Source organism: Ambystoma mexicanum, chromosome 3p (genome assembly GCF_040938575.1).
Source record: "Ambystoma mexicanum isolate Mex_15411 chromosome 3p, UKY_AmexF1_1, whole genome shotgun sequence".
NCBI classification, from domain to species: Eukaryota; Metazoa; Chordata; class Amphibia; order Caudata; family Ambystomatidae; genus Ambystoma; species Ambystoma mexicanum.
Genome location: NC_090925.1, coordinates 170,525,037 through 170,542,693, shown reverse-complemented (window position 1 = coordinate 170,542,693; position 17,657 = coordinate 170,525,037). Strand labels below are relative to the sequence as shown.

The following is a 17,657-nucleotide window of genomic DNA, read 5'->3' as shown; positions in this document are numbered from 1 at the left end:
CCCTCTAATCTGTCCAAGGTTTTCCTACTATTCAGGGACATTAGTTCAATTCTATACATAACAATTTGGGTCACTTTCAACCTGAAGAATTCAAAAAAGGGTATACAAGAATAAGCACAGAACTGCCTATGAACTATTCTGATCATAGATATATATGATAGGTTATTTATAACGTGCTTAATACCTAGAGGTTTCTAAGCGCGGACCCGGGGATCGAACCCGTGTTGCTCCGTGTCGTCTTACTTGCAAGACGAGCACATTGCTTCTGAGCTATCCTCCCGAGAGGTGCACATTCTTATTTTTTCCTCTAATCTCTTTTTCAGTTGTGTGAATAAATTCCTGTTGGAAAACAAAAAGCCCAGAAAAAAGAAGCCATCTGGTTCCTGGGCTCTAGTATTAGTGACCCTCCAGAGAGCTCTTTTTAGACCTTTTATGAGAGATGACCATAATCTTGACTTGGGAGGATTAAGTATTAAATTGTCCATCTTTAAATACTTGGAAACTCCATCTAACACCCGTTGTAAACCCCATGGGCATAAAGTCCAAAAGAATAAGGGCATCTGCATAAGCAATGCAATTGATACTTAGCCGACCACATCTGGGAAAGTACAGATTCCACTCATTAATGCAGTGCCAGAGATATGACATGTACAGATTAAAAAAGGTTGCAGCTAGCACGCAACCTTGTCGTACGCCTTTGTTTGTTGGTATATCTCTTGATAGATATCCCTCTGCATTTAATCTAATTTTAACACTGTTTTCATCATGGAGTAACTGAAGCATCTTCACTATACCATGCTGCATTCCCAGTTTCACCAGTTTACTCCATAAAATACCCTGATCAACATTATCAAATGCAGAAGAGAGATCCAATACTGCAACATGCAGAGTCCTCCCAGTCTTTCTCCCTGCCTGTGCTAGACATGATGATAATGTAAAACCACTTAGCACTGTACTCAGTCCTTTTTGGAAACCGATCTGCAGTGACTTAAATTTCCTTGAGTATTCACCGATACAGTGATTTCTATCCGAAGAAAAATTGGTTCCTTACTTTTGTCTCTACCAAACTCCTCATCTCCTCTCTAGATTTTCAGACTATTCTATTGCTCCTCTCTTCTCTCTGGTCTCCAGGCATCTCACCTTACTCCTCTTCGGTCTATCTATCATTCATCCATGCCGTCACTTTGGACTCTTTCCCCACGGGACTCTATTACTTCTGCTCTGCACTTTTTACACTGGCTGTCTTTTAAGTCTTGCTTGCTCTTTAACTTCCTTTGTATTGTTTTTAAGAGTCTCTATGGCCTTGCCCTCATTGCCTTTCCTCTCTCATCTCTTTCTATTCCCTAGCCCGTTCTCCAATCCCTTTTTCTCTTGTCTCTAGGGGTGTACCGAAATTCGGCTTTGAGTAATTATTCAGCCGAATTCTGGTTGTAATTAACAATTCGGCATTCGGCCGAATAATTAATTAATTATTACTCGAAGCCGAATGTTATATCATAAGGTAGGTTATGGGTACAGAGGATTCTTAGTTGTGTTCTTTTTTTTATGCTGCGCGAAATGCCATCTGCCACTAATGTTACCAAAATGTTGAGGGGGGATGAAGGCAGGGGAGTTAGATGCACATGATACTATACAGAGTGCACTGCTGGTCGCACTATAATGTTTAAACTAAGTGCCCTGTAAAACCATTTTGTAAAGTTGGCTCCCCCCAATCTTTAACATGTGATGTGTTAAAACTCAAAAAGTGTTTCAGTGCCTGTTGAACCAGAAGCCTGGCCCTCATGCATGCATTTATACACAGATTGCCACGTATCTTGTCACAGCTCAAGTAAACGTAGTGCATGCCCTGCACTGAAGGATATGCAGACTGGGGCTGCGCCTCAACGGCCAGGAGGCCTAATTGTTTCTAGAACACGGATATTATCGGAACGGGAATGAATACGTGTCTTTTATTGTATGACATGAAAGGTAATGGTTCTATGATGTGCACAGCACCTGCACTTCACAGTGCTACACAGGGGGGCACAAGGCAGGCAGAGTTTTACTCTGGTGCCATGAGGTAGCACGAGGCTTAATCTGTGACCGAAGTGGTCAGACGTTTAAAGGGTGGCCACTCTACCGTGCCCCTTCAGGTCGAGAGGAGCAGATCAGCTTATTACCCGGCCCATCCTTTAGGGAGTAGCTTGCACAGCTCCACAGATATGCCATCACATATGCACTAACCCCTGGGACAGACGCAGGTCGCACTGGATTTCAGGAAGAGGCCACTGCGCACAGGTGGGATTCTCAAAAGAAGATATGACGAGAGCTGTTCGTTTGCTGCTCTGCATTAGCCACCTCCGCAATCCACATGCGCTACAATCGTAAATTCCAGAGTGGGCACTACAAGGTATGAAGCTTTTTTTTATATTGCACCAATCACCACAGTCGTTTTTCGGTAAGATCAGATGGAAAAAATGGCATGCGTACAGTGGAGAATTGCTTGTATCTGTTACTGAGATTTACTTTCGGTAACTGTATTTTAAAAAGAAATTGCAAGTGGTTGCAAGTGCAACAGGCAGCACCGATTATTCAAAGTCCTCACGTGTTGTCCTCTTGCCATGGGAATTGCTATCCTGCTTCATAGAGTCACGCTAAATGACAAAAGCGTCATTTTCTTCCCTCTCCCTGCTTGGGCAGCACTTCATTTGCAGTTACACCCCTACAATTAACAGCCTTACTGAAATAGGTTGTGGGCCTATTGTTGCTGCTTTTGCATCCCTTAAAGGCCCATTAAAGCACAGCAGGGTCTGTTCTACTTGGGCTGTTCACTTGAGTGGCTTTTATGCAGCTAGTGCCTCCGACCCCTTTCTTTCTTTTTACGGTCGCCCATTGACACTAATTGCTTTGCTCTGTGATGTGCCAGTGAGTCTGGCTTGTGCATTCATCCCATAGAAGGTCTTTGAATGACCTGGAGCTATGGAGATAAGTGGCCAGTGATAAATTGCAGATTGGGAAAGATGCCTTTCTCAGATAAACAAAAGCCACAAGACATCCGTTTTTGCATTAAGGCCACGCACTGACCCGGAGGAAAGGGGGGGGGAGGGGCTGGTGGGAGGGGTGGAGGGGCTGGTCTTTGTGAGTGTAGCAGCCTAGTTGCATACAGACATGTGTGCCTTTTTACATTGGTCTTAGTGACAGCTGCTCAATGCAGATCACAGGGGCAGGTCTTTTGGGAGCTCCTTTCCTTATATTATAGGAACAGGATTCAAACCTGCAACTCCACGTTGCTGTAACTTTATGAAAAAACATATCCTCGCTGCAGTGTGCAGTAAAATAAAACCCTCTCAAACACAGGGCACAACAATGTGTTTTTCCAGCTAAATCGAAAGTAAGGTCAAAAGAGACTCGAAAGGCATGAGATGTTTTGCATGAGTTTCTCACAATGGGGCCCGAGGTAACTGACAGATTCAAAAACACGGCCCCTTCCCAGATGCCAGGACCCTTCACTCCACAGCTCCCATTTGATCTTGTCAGCTGGTGGCTCAGACTGAAAAACGAAGCTCTGACGTTGCGGGACAAATTCAAGGGTTAGAGGGGTGTTTGAGGGTGGGCAGTGTTGTGTCTTGACTGTCGTGTAGGCAGAAGAGAACTCTGTCCATAAGTGCCGCACAGAGATAGTCCAAATCACTCTCTGTACAACCTTTGAGGCCACAGGTGGGAGATGTTCTTCCGGAGCCGCGGACTTCTGGTAACCCCTGGACCACTGCAATAAAATCACTGTTTAACTATCAAGCCAAAACAACATCCACAAATCAAACAACAAAGAAGTGGAACGGTCTTACCAATGGGTGACAGCGGTGATTTGCCTGAACCTATGGAAGGGGTTCCGGGACCCACCGGTGCCTCATTCCCAGCACAGGACAGTGAGCTCAGGAGGATAGGTGGAGGTGCATGTGCCGGGCCCACCTGCAGTTAGAATCCAGGCAAGGAAATCCAGAAACTTAGTACTAAGATATGTAGCAAGTAGAAATCCAAAAGCAGTCTGTGATGCGTAACAAGAGTTCCAAATATCCAAAAGCCAGAAGTCAAGGAAATCCAATAACAGCCCATAAATCAATCCGAGGTCAGTTTCCACATGATCCAAACATGAATGAAACGAAGCGCCAAACAGTGTCCAAGAAAAACAGCTGTGAAGCACCGAGTGCTATGATGCGGGTGTTGCGGGTGTTTAAATACTGGCGCTACGAATGTCTTCCGGTCGCGTGACCTGCGCCCGCATCACGTGATCGTGCTTTAGTAACACGTAAGTGGGAGGCGTTGGTCACGTGACGCGGAAGCGGGAAGCGAGGCCAATCTCGCAACTGCCACAGAATACACCAATGGAGCGGGCGTCTTCGTGAGCGGGCGGCCTGCTGACACACCCGCCCTGGCACACGGGGAGTCGAGGAGAGCACACGTGGGTCCCGGATCCGGGCAAGAGGATGGGGAGGAGTGGAGGTATGGGGACTGGAGGTTTGGGGAGGGACTTTGAGGATACCGGGAACCCCGAGGGACGTGACAGGCAGTGAGGGGTGCAATCTAGTCGACAAGGCCTCATGGGCTGCCTGTGAAATATACTTGTTTTGGGTTAAATGAAAATACAGCCATGCACACAACACCCAATCTATTTATATGCACTATGCATGTCCTTCACTGAAGTCCTGTTAAAACAAGCATTGGCAAAGCCAACAGATTTGGCTTGTTATACATATATTGATACATTTTCAGTAGTAAACTACTATTCGGCTCACTATTCAGTTCCGGCCGAGTACTTTTGCCAACTATTCGGTATTCGGCCGGATAGTAAATTTACTATTCGGTACACCCCTACTTGTCTCCCGCTCTCTCTGTGCGACATCCCATTTCCGCTCCTTTACTCTGCTTGCTCCCAAAAACTGGAACTCTCTTCCTCTCTCTATAGGCTCTATATCTTCTTTTCCCAGCTTTAATCTCACTTGAAACACTTCTTCTTCTCTCTTACTGATCCGTTTTTTGTTTCTCTTACATGTTCATTTTATTGTACCATGTTCTACTCTGTTCAGTGCTTAGGCATCAAGCACTACACAAAATTCAATAAATATCAAATACAAATACTGAAAAGGAGAAGAAGCTAAAAGCCTGCTCAGATCCTGGCTGAGCACAGACCCTGAGAAGACGAAGGGTTTGGAAGCCTGATGAGGGCTATAGTTAAAGCACTGGTAAAGACCAGTCCAAGAGGAGTGAGGAAGGGCTTCATCCATACACTGGCTGAGTCCAGAACTAGAGTAAGAAAGAATGCTTCAAGCCTGATGGGGGCTCTGCTTGAGACCCTAACAGAAACCAGAGACAAGGAAGGTGAAAACCAGGTGCCTGTTAACGATTTGAGCCTTTGGCCGAGGAAAGCCACCTGTGACGTGTGGATAAGAATTTCAAAGCCTGACAAAATCACCAAGCAAGGAGTAAAAAAGGCTTGATTGTGTCAAAAAAATATTGCCATTATCCCTGTAGGGAACGTTTCTGGCACTGAGAAGTCAAGATGTGAGCTGGCTATTATAATCTTGAAACTGTGAGTTTTGAGCCAAGAAGTGAAAGGGGCGCTACATACTCTAAGACTGTATGAACAGGAAATTCTGAAAGGACTGACTGTTCTTTAAATGAAAGCATACATCTATTCTTGTATTGACCATGGTGAGACCCTTGGCAATAGCTCATGTTGTGAGGTGTCATGTATTCGAGGTATATGTGAAAATCTGGGTGATTATATTTGTGTACAGCATATATGTAATGTCTGACATATATATTGGCAAGAGCCAGTTTAGAACAATAGAGTTTATACAGGTGGTGATGTACTAAGCTTATGCATTTACCACCAATACATATGTTATTACTGAGGTGGCAACTGAAGGCCTCAAGTAAACCATGCTTTCACGGGTACATAGGTTAGTATCGCAGCACTAACACAAGGCCACAAGCCCTCAAATAGATCATGAATTCACTATAGATACATATATCATTACTGGAGCATCAACACAAGGCCTCCAAAGCTATGCAGTCTATGCTTTCTATGCACACACACATAAACACCTTTTTTAAGCGCTAAGAAAGAACTTGCTTATTGAGTATGAAGGTTTGATAAATGGAAGAAAAGCCCAGTACGCAAATAAAGAAATCTTTTTGCCGTTCAGCAATAAAAAGCCCAAAAGATTATTTTGCAATCTTGCTGGCACACAATCAGCAAAAACACAGATTGTGAAAAGCCCCTTCTCTAATCGCATTGACAAATTAGGCCAAGCAAGATGGTGTCACGACCATTGGCGCTTGGAGGATTTGGCGAAGGTGGAAGTTCCGTCGCCATTAGACGGTTCCGTTACGTTTTCGCTTCAACGTACGGTGCAGTCTAGTGTTTTCCAACATGGCCGCCCGCCGTGTATTTCTCCATCCGAATCTCAGCGGGCTGGCGCGTTGCAACTTGCTTTCCCGTTCGTTGCGTGCGCTCTGTAGCTTTGTCCCCTCTTAGCGATCTTCCAACCCCAATTCCTGCTACGCTCTCTCCCGCTTGCTCTCTCCCCTTTTCCTCGCTTCCTACTCTATCGGAAGTACTCCCTGCTGGTCGTTTCCTCCTATCAATGTTTTCAGGAGCTCTCTCCTCTGTGAAGCCCATTCACGCTGCTTCGTTTACCTTCTTGTGATTCCACCGCTTCTGCCTGGAGCCGATTTCTCTGGATACTGCGTTTAGTGCTCCACGCTTCAACGGACCTGCTTCAGGAGTCTTCTATCAACTTGTGGGGGTTTTTTGGGCCTCGGAGGCTTTTTCCCCCGATAACAACTGGCTGTCACGGGAGGGGGTCATCGTGAGGTTTCCTCTGTTGAGATTCACGGTGGCTTCTTTTCGAGGCAGACCGTATCTGCTCTCCAAGAAGAAGTCTCAAAGGGAGAAACCACGTCGAAGGAGAACCCACTACTCTTCTACATCAGGTGAGGAGGAGAACGGTATTTCGGGGGAACCTTTCCTATCAAGTGAGGAGGAGGACATTACAGACCTAGTGGGCAAATCTGCAGGCCAGTCACCAATCCTTGATAGCTTGCAACGCCCAAAAGAAGAAGACATGGCCACGCCACAGCAGTTACAGGAGCTGGTGGCCGCAGTTCAGAACCTTAATGTCGAGGTCCAAACACTCAAGGCCGACAACGCAGCACTCCAACAGAGAGTAGCAACTAGAGAACAACAGGCTACTGATCTACCCCCTTTGCCTTTAGTGTCAGGAAAGTTTGATGGCACTGAGAGAAGGGTAAAAGAATTCCTTGATGCCTGCAATATACATTTCACCTTTAGACCCTATGCGTTTTCCACGGATCATGCTAAGGTGGGTTTCATGATCACACACCTAACTGGGAACGCCTTGGCATGGGCAACACCATTGGTATCCCAGTCAGATCCTGTGTTACAGGATTATACTGCCTTTAAGGATCTCCTTAAACAGACCTTTTTGCGGACGGAATGTGCCCACATTGCTAGTGAGGATTTACTGGATGTGCGGCAAGGGACCTCAGATTTACTATCTTACATAGCAACATTCAAGACCTTGGCTGCGGAAGCTGGGTGGCAAGAACAGGCTCAGTACACGATTTTCCGCAGAGGTTTACGGGAAGAACTTAAGGACGAACTTGCCAGGATTTCTCGTCCTGACTCTTTCTCGGATCTATTAGCAGCAGTACTAAGAATAGACTTCCGCCTAACCGAACGGAAAAACGAAAGAAAGAAGAGCCGTGGCCCAAACTTGTTCTCAGACTCTCACACCTCCACCTCCTCACCTGCTACTCGAAAGACCCGAGACGAACCCATGCAAGTCGGAACCACTAGACCTCCCTTGACCGCCGAAGAGAAGAGGAAGAGACGTGACGAAAATCTTTGTCTGTATTGCGGTTCTGCTGCCCACCTGTTGAGGGACTGCCCTTCTGTGCCCCCCCGAAGGTCGGGAAACGAGCGCCCTCGGTAGTTGGTAGGACGGACTACCGAGGGGTGCTTCCCTGTTCTTACACCACACTTTCCGTGACCTCTGCCAGAACGCCAGAGGACCTCCGCCTGATGGTGATAGGCATCACGCTCCGTTTCAGAGACAAGGAAATCGACACGCAAGCGTTGTTGGATTGCGGAGCCGCAGGAAACTTTTTGGACACCTTGTGGGCGGATAAGGTGGGTCTATTTAGAATTGCAAAAAAGGAGGATCAAAAGGTGGAAGGAGTGGATGGAACACCCCTATGTTCCGGACTCATAACTCATACCACCGAAGTTATACAAGTATCTATTCAGCAACACAAGGAGCGGTTATCATTTGACATAATCCGAGCAGCTCATTTCCCTGTCATCTTGGGTATCGGTTGGCTCCGGAAGCACAACCCAACTGTGGATTGGACAAACAACCTGTTAAGCTTTCATTCCAAGTACTGTTTGAAGGAGTGTTTACCTGAACCCCAACATGAATTGGTCAAGACGGTATGTGCTACGGAACAGAATACCGTAAATTGTATACCCAGTTGCTATTCCAAATTTACTGAAGTATTTGAAGAACAGGTACCCATTGAACTACCTCCGCATAGACCCGAAGACTGTGGTATTGATCTGGTTCCTCAGGCATTGGTTCCTTTCGGCAGGATGTATCCCCTCTCATTGTCAGAAAAGGCAGTTCTCAGGCGCTACCTTGACGACAATCTCGCCAATGGACTGATTCGTTCTTCTAAATCTCCCGCAGGCGCCTCTTTGTTTTTCATTCCTAAACGCGAGAGCAAGGAGTTGAGACCGTGTATAGACTACAGGGGTCTCAACAAAGTGACCATCAAAGACCGTTACCCGATGCCTATCATCCATGAGATCCTGGAAGCCGTTCAGGGCTCTGTAGTATTCACCAAGCTCGACCTACGAAACGCCTACCATCTACTCCGGATAAGAGCGGGTGATGAATGGAAGACGGCTTTTCGCACTCCCTACGGCCTTTACGAATACCAAGTAATGCCGTTTGGCCTAGTAAATGCACCCTCCATATTTCAGAGGTTCATGGACCGCCTATTTTCAGATCTTTTGGGTCAAAACACTGTGATCTACTTGGATGACATTCTGGTGTACTCTCGCAATTTAAAAGACCACATTCTTCATGTTGGAGAGGTCCTAAGTAGGCTTAAACAACATCACCTTCTAGTAAAGCCGGAGAAATGTACCTTTGCCCAGTCTTCTGTATCCTATTTAGGATTCATTCTATCCGAGCAAGGGATTACTATGGACCCCAAAAAGGTTGAATCCATTCTTGGTTGGCCGTCTCCCACCTCTGTCAAAGAGATACAACGGTTTTTGGGACTAGCCAATTTTTACAGAAAGTTTATACCAAACTTCTCACAACTCACTCTACCCATAACCTCGCTGCTAAAGAAATCTTCTGAACCTTTTATCTGGTCAACAGCCGCTGAGGATAGTTTTCTCCACCTGAAACGAAGTTTCTGTTCTGCACCTATACTTAGACAGCCCGATCAGCTGAGTCCTTTCATTCTGGAGACCGACGCTTCAGCGGCAGCCGTAGGAGCTGTTCTTCTGCAATTGGACCAGGGCCAGGAACACCCTGTGGCCTACTTCTCAAAGACACTAACTGCGAGCCAACGGAACTATTCAGTCATCGAGCGGGAGCTCTTGGCCATGAAGCTGGCTTGCCTCGAGTGGAGACATCTACTCCAAGGAAGCTTTCATCCTTTCCAAATACGCACCGATCATAAAAATTTACAGGTCCTCAGACAACAAGAATGTTACAACACTAGACAGGCCAGGTGGGCTCATTTCTTTGCTCAATTTCATTTTACTATTTCCTACATCCCGGGTACTCAAAATCAGATTGCTGATGCTTTGTCCCGCAAAGACGACCTGAACCCTACCTACAGAAAGGAGTTAATGTTCCCACATACCCGAATTGTCTCAACGGTGTCCTCTTTTATGCAGGAGGTAAGGGAAACCTCTTCAGATGTTCCTGCTCTAGACGTCAATAAGCTGCCTGTCTGTAGGAAAGATGGTCTATACTTCATCCAGGGAAGACTGTTCTTGCCCGCGCAGAAACATCGCCAACAGGCTCTTCAGTGGTGTCACGACGCCAGGACCGCCGGACATCGAGGAATTAGAGGAACATTGGAACTGTTAAAACGTTCTTTTCATTGGCCCAACATGAGGACAGATACCAAGACCTATGTACAATCTTGTTTAGTGTGCCAACAGAACAAGTATTCCACTCAAAAACCACTGGGATTGTTACAACAAGAACCTGTTCCGTCGGGTCCTTGGAATTCTATCTCTACTGACTTCATCGTAGAACTACCTAGTTCCCAGGGTTGTACTTGTATCATGGTTACTGTCGACACCTACTCCAAACTCGCTCATTTCTCTCCCTTATCCCAGCTGCCTACAGCCTCATTTATGGCTGAAGTATTCCTCAGGGATATCTTTAGATTACACGGCTTACCCCAGAAGATCGTATCCGATCGTGGTACTCAATACACCTCCAAGTTCTGGACGGCCCTATGTAAGCTCTTGGGCATGGAGAGGGCTCTCTCTTCTGGGTATCACCCTCAAACTAATGGCCAGACTGAAAGACTCAATGGTTCACTGGAACAGTATTTACGGTGTTTCACAAATCAACAACAAGACAACTGGGTCTCTCTACTTCCAACAGCTGAGTTTGCATATAATAATGCTGTGCATTCCGCAACGGGCATCAGCCCTTTTTTTTGCACTTATGGGTTCCATCCTAAATCCATCATACCAACAGCCTGGAATGAGACCAACATCCCGTCTTTAGAGACCACTCTCAATCGCCTGAATGAAGCTCATGACACAGCGGAACGTAGTCTAAGTGAGACTAGCCGACGGTATAAGGAACAATCCGATAGACATCGACGACAAGTGCCTTCTTGGGACAAGGGTACAGAGGTCATGTTGTCCACCAAGTTCCTACCCCGTTGGGTCCGTCCTTCTAAGTTGTCCCCTCGTTTCATTGGACCTTTCAAGATAGAGACAAAGATCAACCCTGTTGCCTACCGTTTAGAGTTGCCAAAGACTCTCCGACGGATACATCCGGTGTTCCATTCCTCCCTCCTTCGACCCTTTGTCCCTGATGCCAGGAAACAAGCTGCTCCCAAGTTAGTGATTCGACCTACTTCTACCTCGGAGGAATATGAGGTCTCCCAGATTCGAGACTCTCGGTACCATCAAGGACGCCTGGAGTACCTCATACATTGGAAAGGCTACCCCTCTTCCGAGGATACTTGGGAACCGGCTGCACAGGTTTTTGCCCCCCGATTGATTCTACGATTCCACCGTCTCCTCCCGGGTAAGCCTGGAGGAAGGGGCCTTCGAAGGGGGCATACTGTCACGACCATTGGCGCTTGGAGGATTTGGCGAAGGTGGAAGTTCCGTCGCCATTAGACGGTTCCGTTACGTTTTCGCTTCAACGTACGGTGCAGTCTAGTGTTTTCCAACATGGCCGCCCGCCGTGTATTTCTCCATCCGAATCTCAGCGGGCTGGCGCGTTGCAACTTGCTTTCCCGTTCGTTGCGTGCGCTCTGTAGCTTTGTCCCCTCTTAGCGATCTTCCAACCCCAATTCCTGCTACGCTCTCTCCCGCTTGCTCTCTCCCCTTTTCCTCGCTTCCTACTCTATCGGAAGTACTCCCTGCTGGTCGTTTCCTCCTATCAATGTTTTCAGGAGCTCTCTCCTCTGTGAAGCCCATTCACGCTGCTTCGTTTACCTTCTTGTGATTCCACCGCTTCTGCCTGGAGCCGATTTCTCTGGATACTGCGTTTAGTGCTCCACGCTTCAACGGACCTGCTTCAGGAGTCTTCTATCAACTTGTGGGGGTTTTTTGGGCCTCGGAGGCTTTTTCCCCCGATAACAACTGGCTGTCACGGGAGGGGGTCATCGTGAGGTTTCCTCTGTTGAGATTCACGGTGGCTTCTTTTCGAGGCAGACCGTATCTGCTCTCCAAGAAGAAGTCTCAAAGGGAGAAACCACGTCGAAGGAGAACCCACTACTCTTCTACATCAGGTGAGGAGGAGAACGGTATTTCGGGGGAACCTTTCCTATCAAGTGAGGAGGAGGACATTACAGACCTAGTGGGCAAATCTGCAGGCCAGTCACCAATCCTTGATAGATGGGATATATGATGAGGATCTAGCTAGATAAACAGAAGGACAAGGATACAGACTATTTTTTTTAAATCAAATTAGACTAACGTCAAGTGTCTGATGTGGTAATAAGACCCAGTCAGGACCCTATTATCTAGGTAGGTGTTATCAAATAAAGAAAACCAACAGGACACAGGACATTGAAACAGTGTGTGGAGTCTGAAGAGGTAATATAAGATCCAATTATGTAGGGACATTTTTTAATAAACAAAGATGACAAATAGTTCAACATAGATATGGCAACTAAGTCAATGATCAACAAAGAAATGTAAGCCTCAGCAAATGGCATTGCAGACTACATTTAAGGAGCTCCAAAAACAGTATATCAGGAGCCACAATATCAGATTAGAGAGCAACCTCAAAAGAACCGTAGACGAAGCAAGAGGTGCTCACCTCCCCACCCACAGCCAGCCAAGCATGCAACGCAGAGGAGAGATGCCCAGGTGATCGTCAGAACCTTAGCAGGTCTGAAGGAAGCTGAAACACCTAAGACAGCATTTGAAGACATGGGTTTGAGCAAGCAAGCCAAGCCAAAAACATGGAATCTTTTTTAATTATATTTTTAGAAGCACACATAGAGAGAGTGTGTGCACATGCATCTTCAGCTGTCTAGAGAGCATGCACATGCATCTCCAACTCTTTGCTTGCAACATTCCTTGGAGGGCCTACTCCATTCACATAGATATGATGTACTGCTGCCTGAATGCTCTAAAGGGGATATACAGGTATCTTTAATCCCCTAGGGAGCCCGTAAAGTGTCTCGAGATCTCTGAAAAACATGTGTGGGTATCTCGGATGTTACTGCGTCTGCAACCCTCTAGATCAGAGGTAGGCAACCTGTTGCTCCCATGGTCTTTTGAACTACCACTCCCACCATACACCATCCCCTATAATAAGCAGTGATGGATTAGGAGGAGCTGTAGGCCAAAACATCTGGCGTGCACAGTTAGCCCCCCAAAGAGCATGCGCACGTGTATTCAAACATCTAGAGAGCATGTACAGGCATTGTAATCATAGAAAGAAGGCTGAACGCCTCTAACGTCTACATTGAAGAGACCTTACAACGATGTCAAAAATCTTTTAGAGGGCACGTCTACAATGCCCTAACAAGCACAAACAGGTATTTTCAATCCTGCTAAATATGTGTTAATATCTCTTCAACCTTCTAAAGGTCCTAAATGTCATGCAAAGGATGCTGGCATCCTATAGACCACATGTTCAGGTGTCTACTGTCCTCTAAAGAGAAACTACATATATTGAAGCGAACATATATGTTTAATCAAACTCCTGCAGCACCAGAGCACACGTGCTCATAGATATAGATCTACCAAGAACTCTCAGAAGAATGATGGGCCATCCTTTAAGTAGCGCGACCCAACACAAAACTAATCTCTGCAAAAGACTGTAGGGAATGCAAGAAAGAGCAAGCACAATATAAAGCAGTATAAGACGAACATAAGCATCAAAACAAACGTACTCATAAAAGTAACAAGTACTTTATTCTTTATTTATCTATTTATTTATTTATTTATTTATGTATGTATAAAGTGCTTAAGGCCGCAGGCGTCAAAGCGCATTCAAACATAGAACAAAACAAGATGGACAAAACAAAGAGAGATGCGTATATGAAAAGCAAAACAAGAGAGGCAAAGGGTCAGAGAATCAAACCGCAGTTGGGCCACGCAAATGTTTGTAAAGTGATCTCCGAGAAAATGTGTTTTCAACTGTTTTTTGAAGGAAACAAAGTTAGAGACAAAGCCTAAGCAAGGTAGAAGCATATTCCACCAATCTAGGTCTACTGTATGGAAAAGATCTTCCACCCGCATGGCTACACTTATAGCGCTTGCAGGATAAATGTTGTTGTGAGCTGGAGCAAAGAGAACGAGATGCTTTGTAGACTCGTAATTGACCCTTTAGGTACAATGGGACATCACCATATATGCATTTATGGGTGATAGTCGTGCGTGGATTTATACTTTATTCTCTGAGCAACTGGCATCCAATGCAATCTTTTCAACACTGGAGTGATATAGCACCTTCTAGGAATATTGGCAACAATCCGAGCGGCAGCATTTTGTCTCACTTGGAGCCTTGCACTCTCGTATGATGGTCCTCCAAGGAGCACTGCATTGCCATGATCAAGTGTTGCTCCTATAATAGCCCTGGAATTACAGTGGCATTGGTATCAGAGATAAAATGCCTTATTTGTGGAAACCATAGGAGATAATAATGGATGCAGCGAACTGTGGCTGAGACTTGGGCGTCCATGTTCATCTCAGTATTGAGGTAAATGCCCAAGGATTTTGCTTTCCTATATATAGGAATTGAATGCATATTTATGGACCTAAAGTCATAAGAGTTTCCAATTTCTTGATGGTGTTAGAAGATGCCAATAAAAGTATCTCAGTCTTTTGGTCGTTTAAACACAGCCAAATATCACTCATCTATGAGCTAATGACATTGAAGATGTTATTAATGTGATTAGTCTCTCTAGCGATATCACCAGACAGCACAAACAGCAGTGTAGTTTTAAATCTTGTCCTCATTACTGAATTGGAGATCGTGGAGGGGTTTTGTGCATAGATTGAAAAGGAGTGGGGACATACACGCTCCCTGGGGAACTCCCGGTGTGATTGGGTGGGAGTGAGATGAATGCTGGCCCAACACCACCAAAACAGACCTTCCTTGTTAAAAGATCTGGTCAAGATTAAGATTTTGTGGAAGGCGTGACAGGAGGATGCAGCGTTTGATGTGCTTGATCAAGAGATGAAGCACATCAAACGCTGCAGAGAGATCCAAAAACATCAATAAACCAGCTTTGCCCTCCTCCAGAATATCATACATGCCAGACTGAATGTCTAGCATAGAGGTTTCTGTACTATGAGCTGGTCGAAGACCCGACTGGTGCGTACCAAATGGGTTGGAAGAAATAACAAGGCGCTGTAAGTATGGGATTGCATCCAAGATTTAAGGAGAAAACTAACATTAGTGATAGGCCGATACTTACCCGGATCAGGAGTGTCCAAGGAAGTATTTTTTTAGAATAGGGGTAATGCATGTCTTCTTCAAAGGGTCAGGTATGGTGCTGGTGGAAAAAGTCTCATTGACTATTGTGGTAATGGCTGGCACTAGGGAAGGGGCACAGTCTTTCATGACTTTGCCGTGACAAACACCATTAGCGCAGTTAGTGGCTTTTAGCTCCTAAAAATGGCCAGAACAGCGAAAAGGGTCAGGAATGTAAAATTCTTGGCAAAATTAAGTGAAACAATCGTTCATGTGAAAAAGGAGGTGTATATTTCCCTTCATGTACATTTCGGGAGACTGTAGCCATAATTCTGGCAAGGATCACACCGGACCGAGTCAGTTTGTGAATGGGGGGTTTGTCCTCTAAATAAACCTACAATAGTTTTATTATCATTCGTAATTTATATTGCGCTTCATACAAGACCCCTGTAGCTTCCGAACACCAGAATGGGGATCAAACCCATGCTCCACGGCATCCATCTAATTCCAATGGTGAGCGTGTTGACACTAAGCCATCCTCCTGGCATGGGAATTTTACTCATGTTCTCCTTTGTGGGGTCCAAATGTTTTGTGCCTGGGCAGATTTCCAGAATTGGGTTTCATAATGTCAGGTTTAACTTGCAGCCGCTTGAAGTCCTGAAGTAGAAATGTTCTCTTGCTATTCATTTTACCATTCAGGGTGAGCAGCATCATGTTAGGATCCACTTTTAAGCGAAAAACATTCTCTGGTGCAACTTGTCATTCCCACCACCTTGGGTACAGGCCCTGGACACCATCTCAAGGCCCCATTGGTTTCCTTTCAAGCCCTCCTCAGGGACATCTTGACCCAAGTTGATGATTCCTTCATCTCCCTCAAGAATGGTGAGTCTGTGCATCCGGCTGCCAAACTCTGTGTTTTTCCAGGAGCGGCATCCCTATTGGGAAATGTCTTACAGAATAGTTTCTTACTCAGATGTTCATAATCCTCCAAATACATTTCCCACTTATAGAATCTGGCACGGGTCTCAGGAGATCAGTATACCTCCATAGGTCATTACATTTTTCGGCCTCTATGAGATCAACACTGATAGGTGCACAGCAATCATTGGCACTTTCAATGTTTTTTTCCCCGGTAAGCAATTTGTGTCGCCTTTATATTAGTATTGAGACCAATGTTTTCCTGCTCTGCTTCTGTTAAGTGTGTAACACTAGTAATAATCAATGGTAGGTGATCGCTCCCATCCCTGAGGTCTATTCCTAGCCCCTGTATATAAGGAAAGAAGCAGGATTGGATGAAACAATAATCCAGAGTAGAGGTAGTCTTATCAGATATCCTGGCATAACCTCCAGGCATGTCCCCTGGACACCTTCCATTTAACATGGGAGAGCCACGACCCTGAGGTATGTTTACCATGTGTTTCCTTTCTTATTAATTATGGTTTGTTTAAGCTCTGCTGGAGGAGTGTGTATGGCTACTTCATGTTCCTCTTCTATGTAGCTCTTGAAAAAGGGGGTACAATCCATTGGAACATGCTCTGTGTTAGGGCAAATTGAATTGATTTACAAAAGGGATACTTGAAATGAATTTGATACAATAACGGAATAAATGAGTTAACACTTTCGGGCTCATTACTAATATCGTAGTAATTCCGGCGGGACACCGGCAAACCTGCCTTACCGTCTTCACCGCCCGATATCCCGGTATTACCGGGATATTACGGGCAGCCGAGTGACAGTATGTTCCCATTCTAACGGAGTCCCGTAGGACTTCATGGGATGGTACTGCCCGAATCACCGTCACCAGGAGTACCAGTGCCAGTGATTTATACATTTATCTGCCAGTAGGGGCCTGAACTACCGGCAGGTCAGGCCTGCCGGAGATCAGTGGCCCCCACCAACAGACTTGTATTTTGCAGTTCTGGAGTAAATGCTGGTGCCAGAATTACCGGCATTTACTCTGCCATTTATTCCAGGCCAGCAAACACATAATGAGGTCTTTATCTGGAGAGGGCCGCACTATCATTGCTCCTTTCATTTAAATGAAGCAGATCAAGACCTTCCTCTTCTCCTCTGCTTTCTCTCTGTCCCTCCTTTGTTGACCTACCTGTCTGCTGTGACGACTGGTTGCTTGGCTACCCTCAGAGTCTCACTGGGTCCCAGGCTCCTCCATGACCAGTCCCCCCTGCACTGCCTCTGGGCCTACAGCGCACTTAAGGACTGTAACCGTAACCCTACAGTCCCCTGCCTCCTTGCACTTACCCAGAGTCGCAATTTCCCTGGCTGAACGTCCTCAGAGCATGCTGCTCTGATGGTACTTCCACCTCCCCTCTCCCGACCACTTCCCCCTTCTCCCTCCCCCTGCACTTTGCATTGCATGCACTTGCACGATCTGAACGGCACAAGGCTTAGTAAGATCGTTTGTTTTGTCCTCCCTTTGTCCTC

General features: G+C 45.9%; 1 protein-coding gene across 1 annotated transcript in view; it reads left to right on the top strand.

Annotated features, from left to right (window-relative positions):
• LOC138579509 (alpha-2-macroglobulin-like protein 1) overlaps window positions 1-17,657 on the top strand; it is a 194,231-nt gene that overhangs the window by 52,783 nt on the left and 123,791 nt on the right. The gene's annotated exons all lie outside the window — the stretch shown is intronic.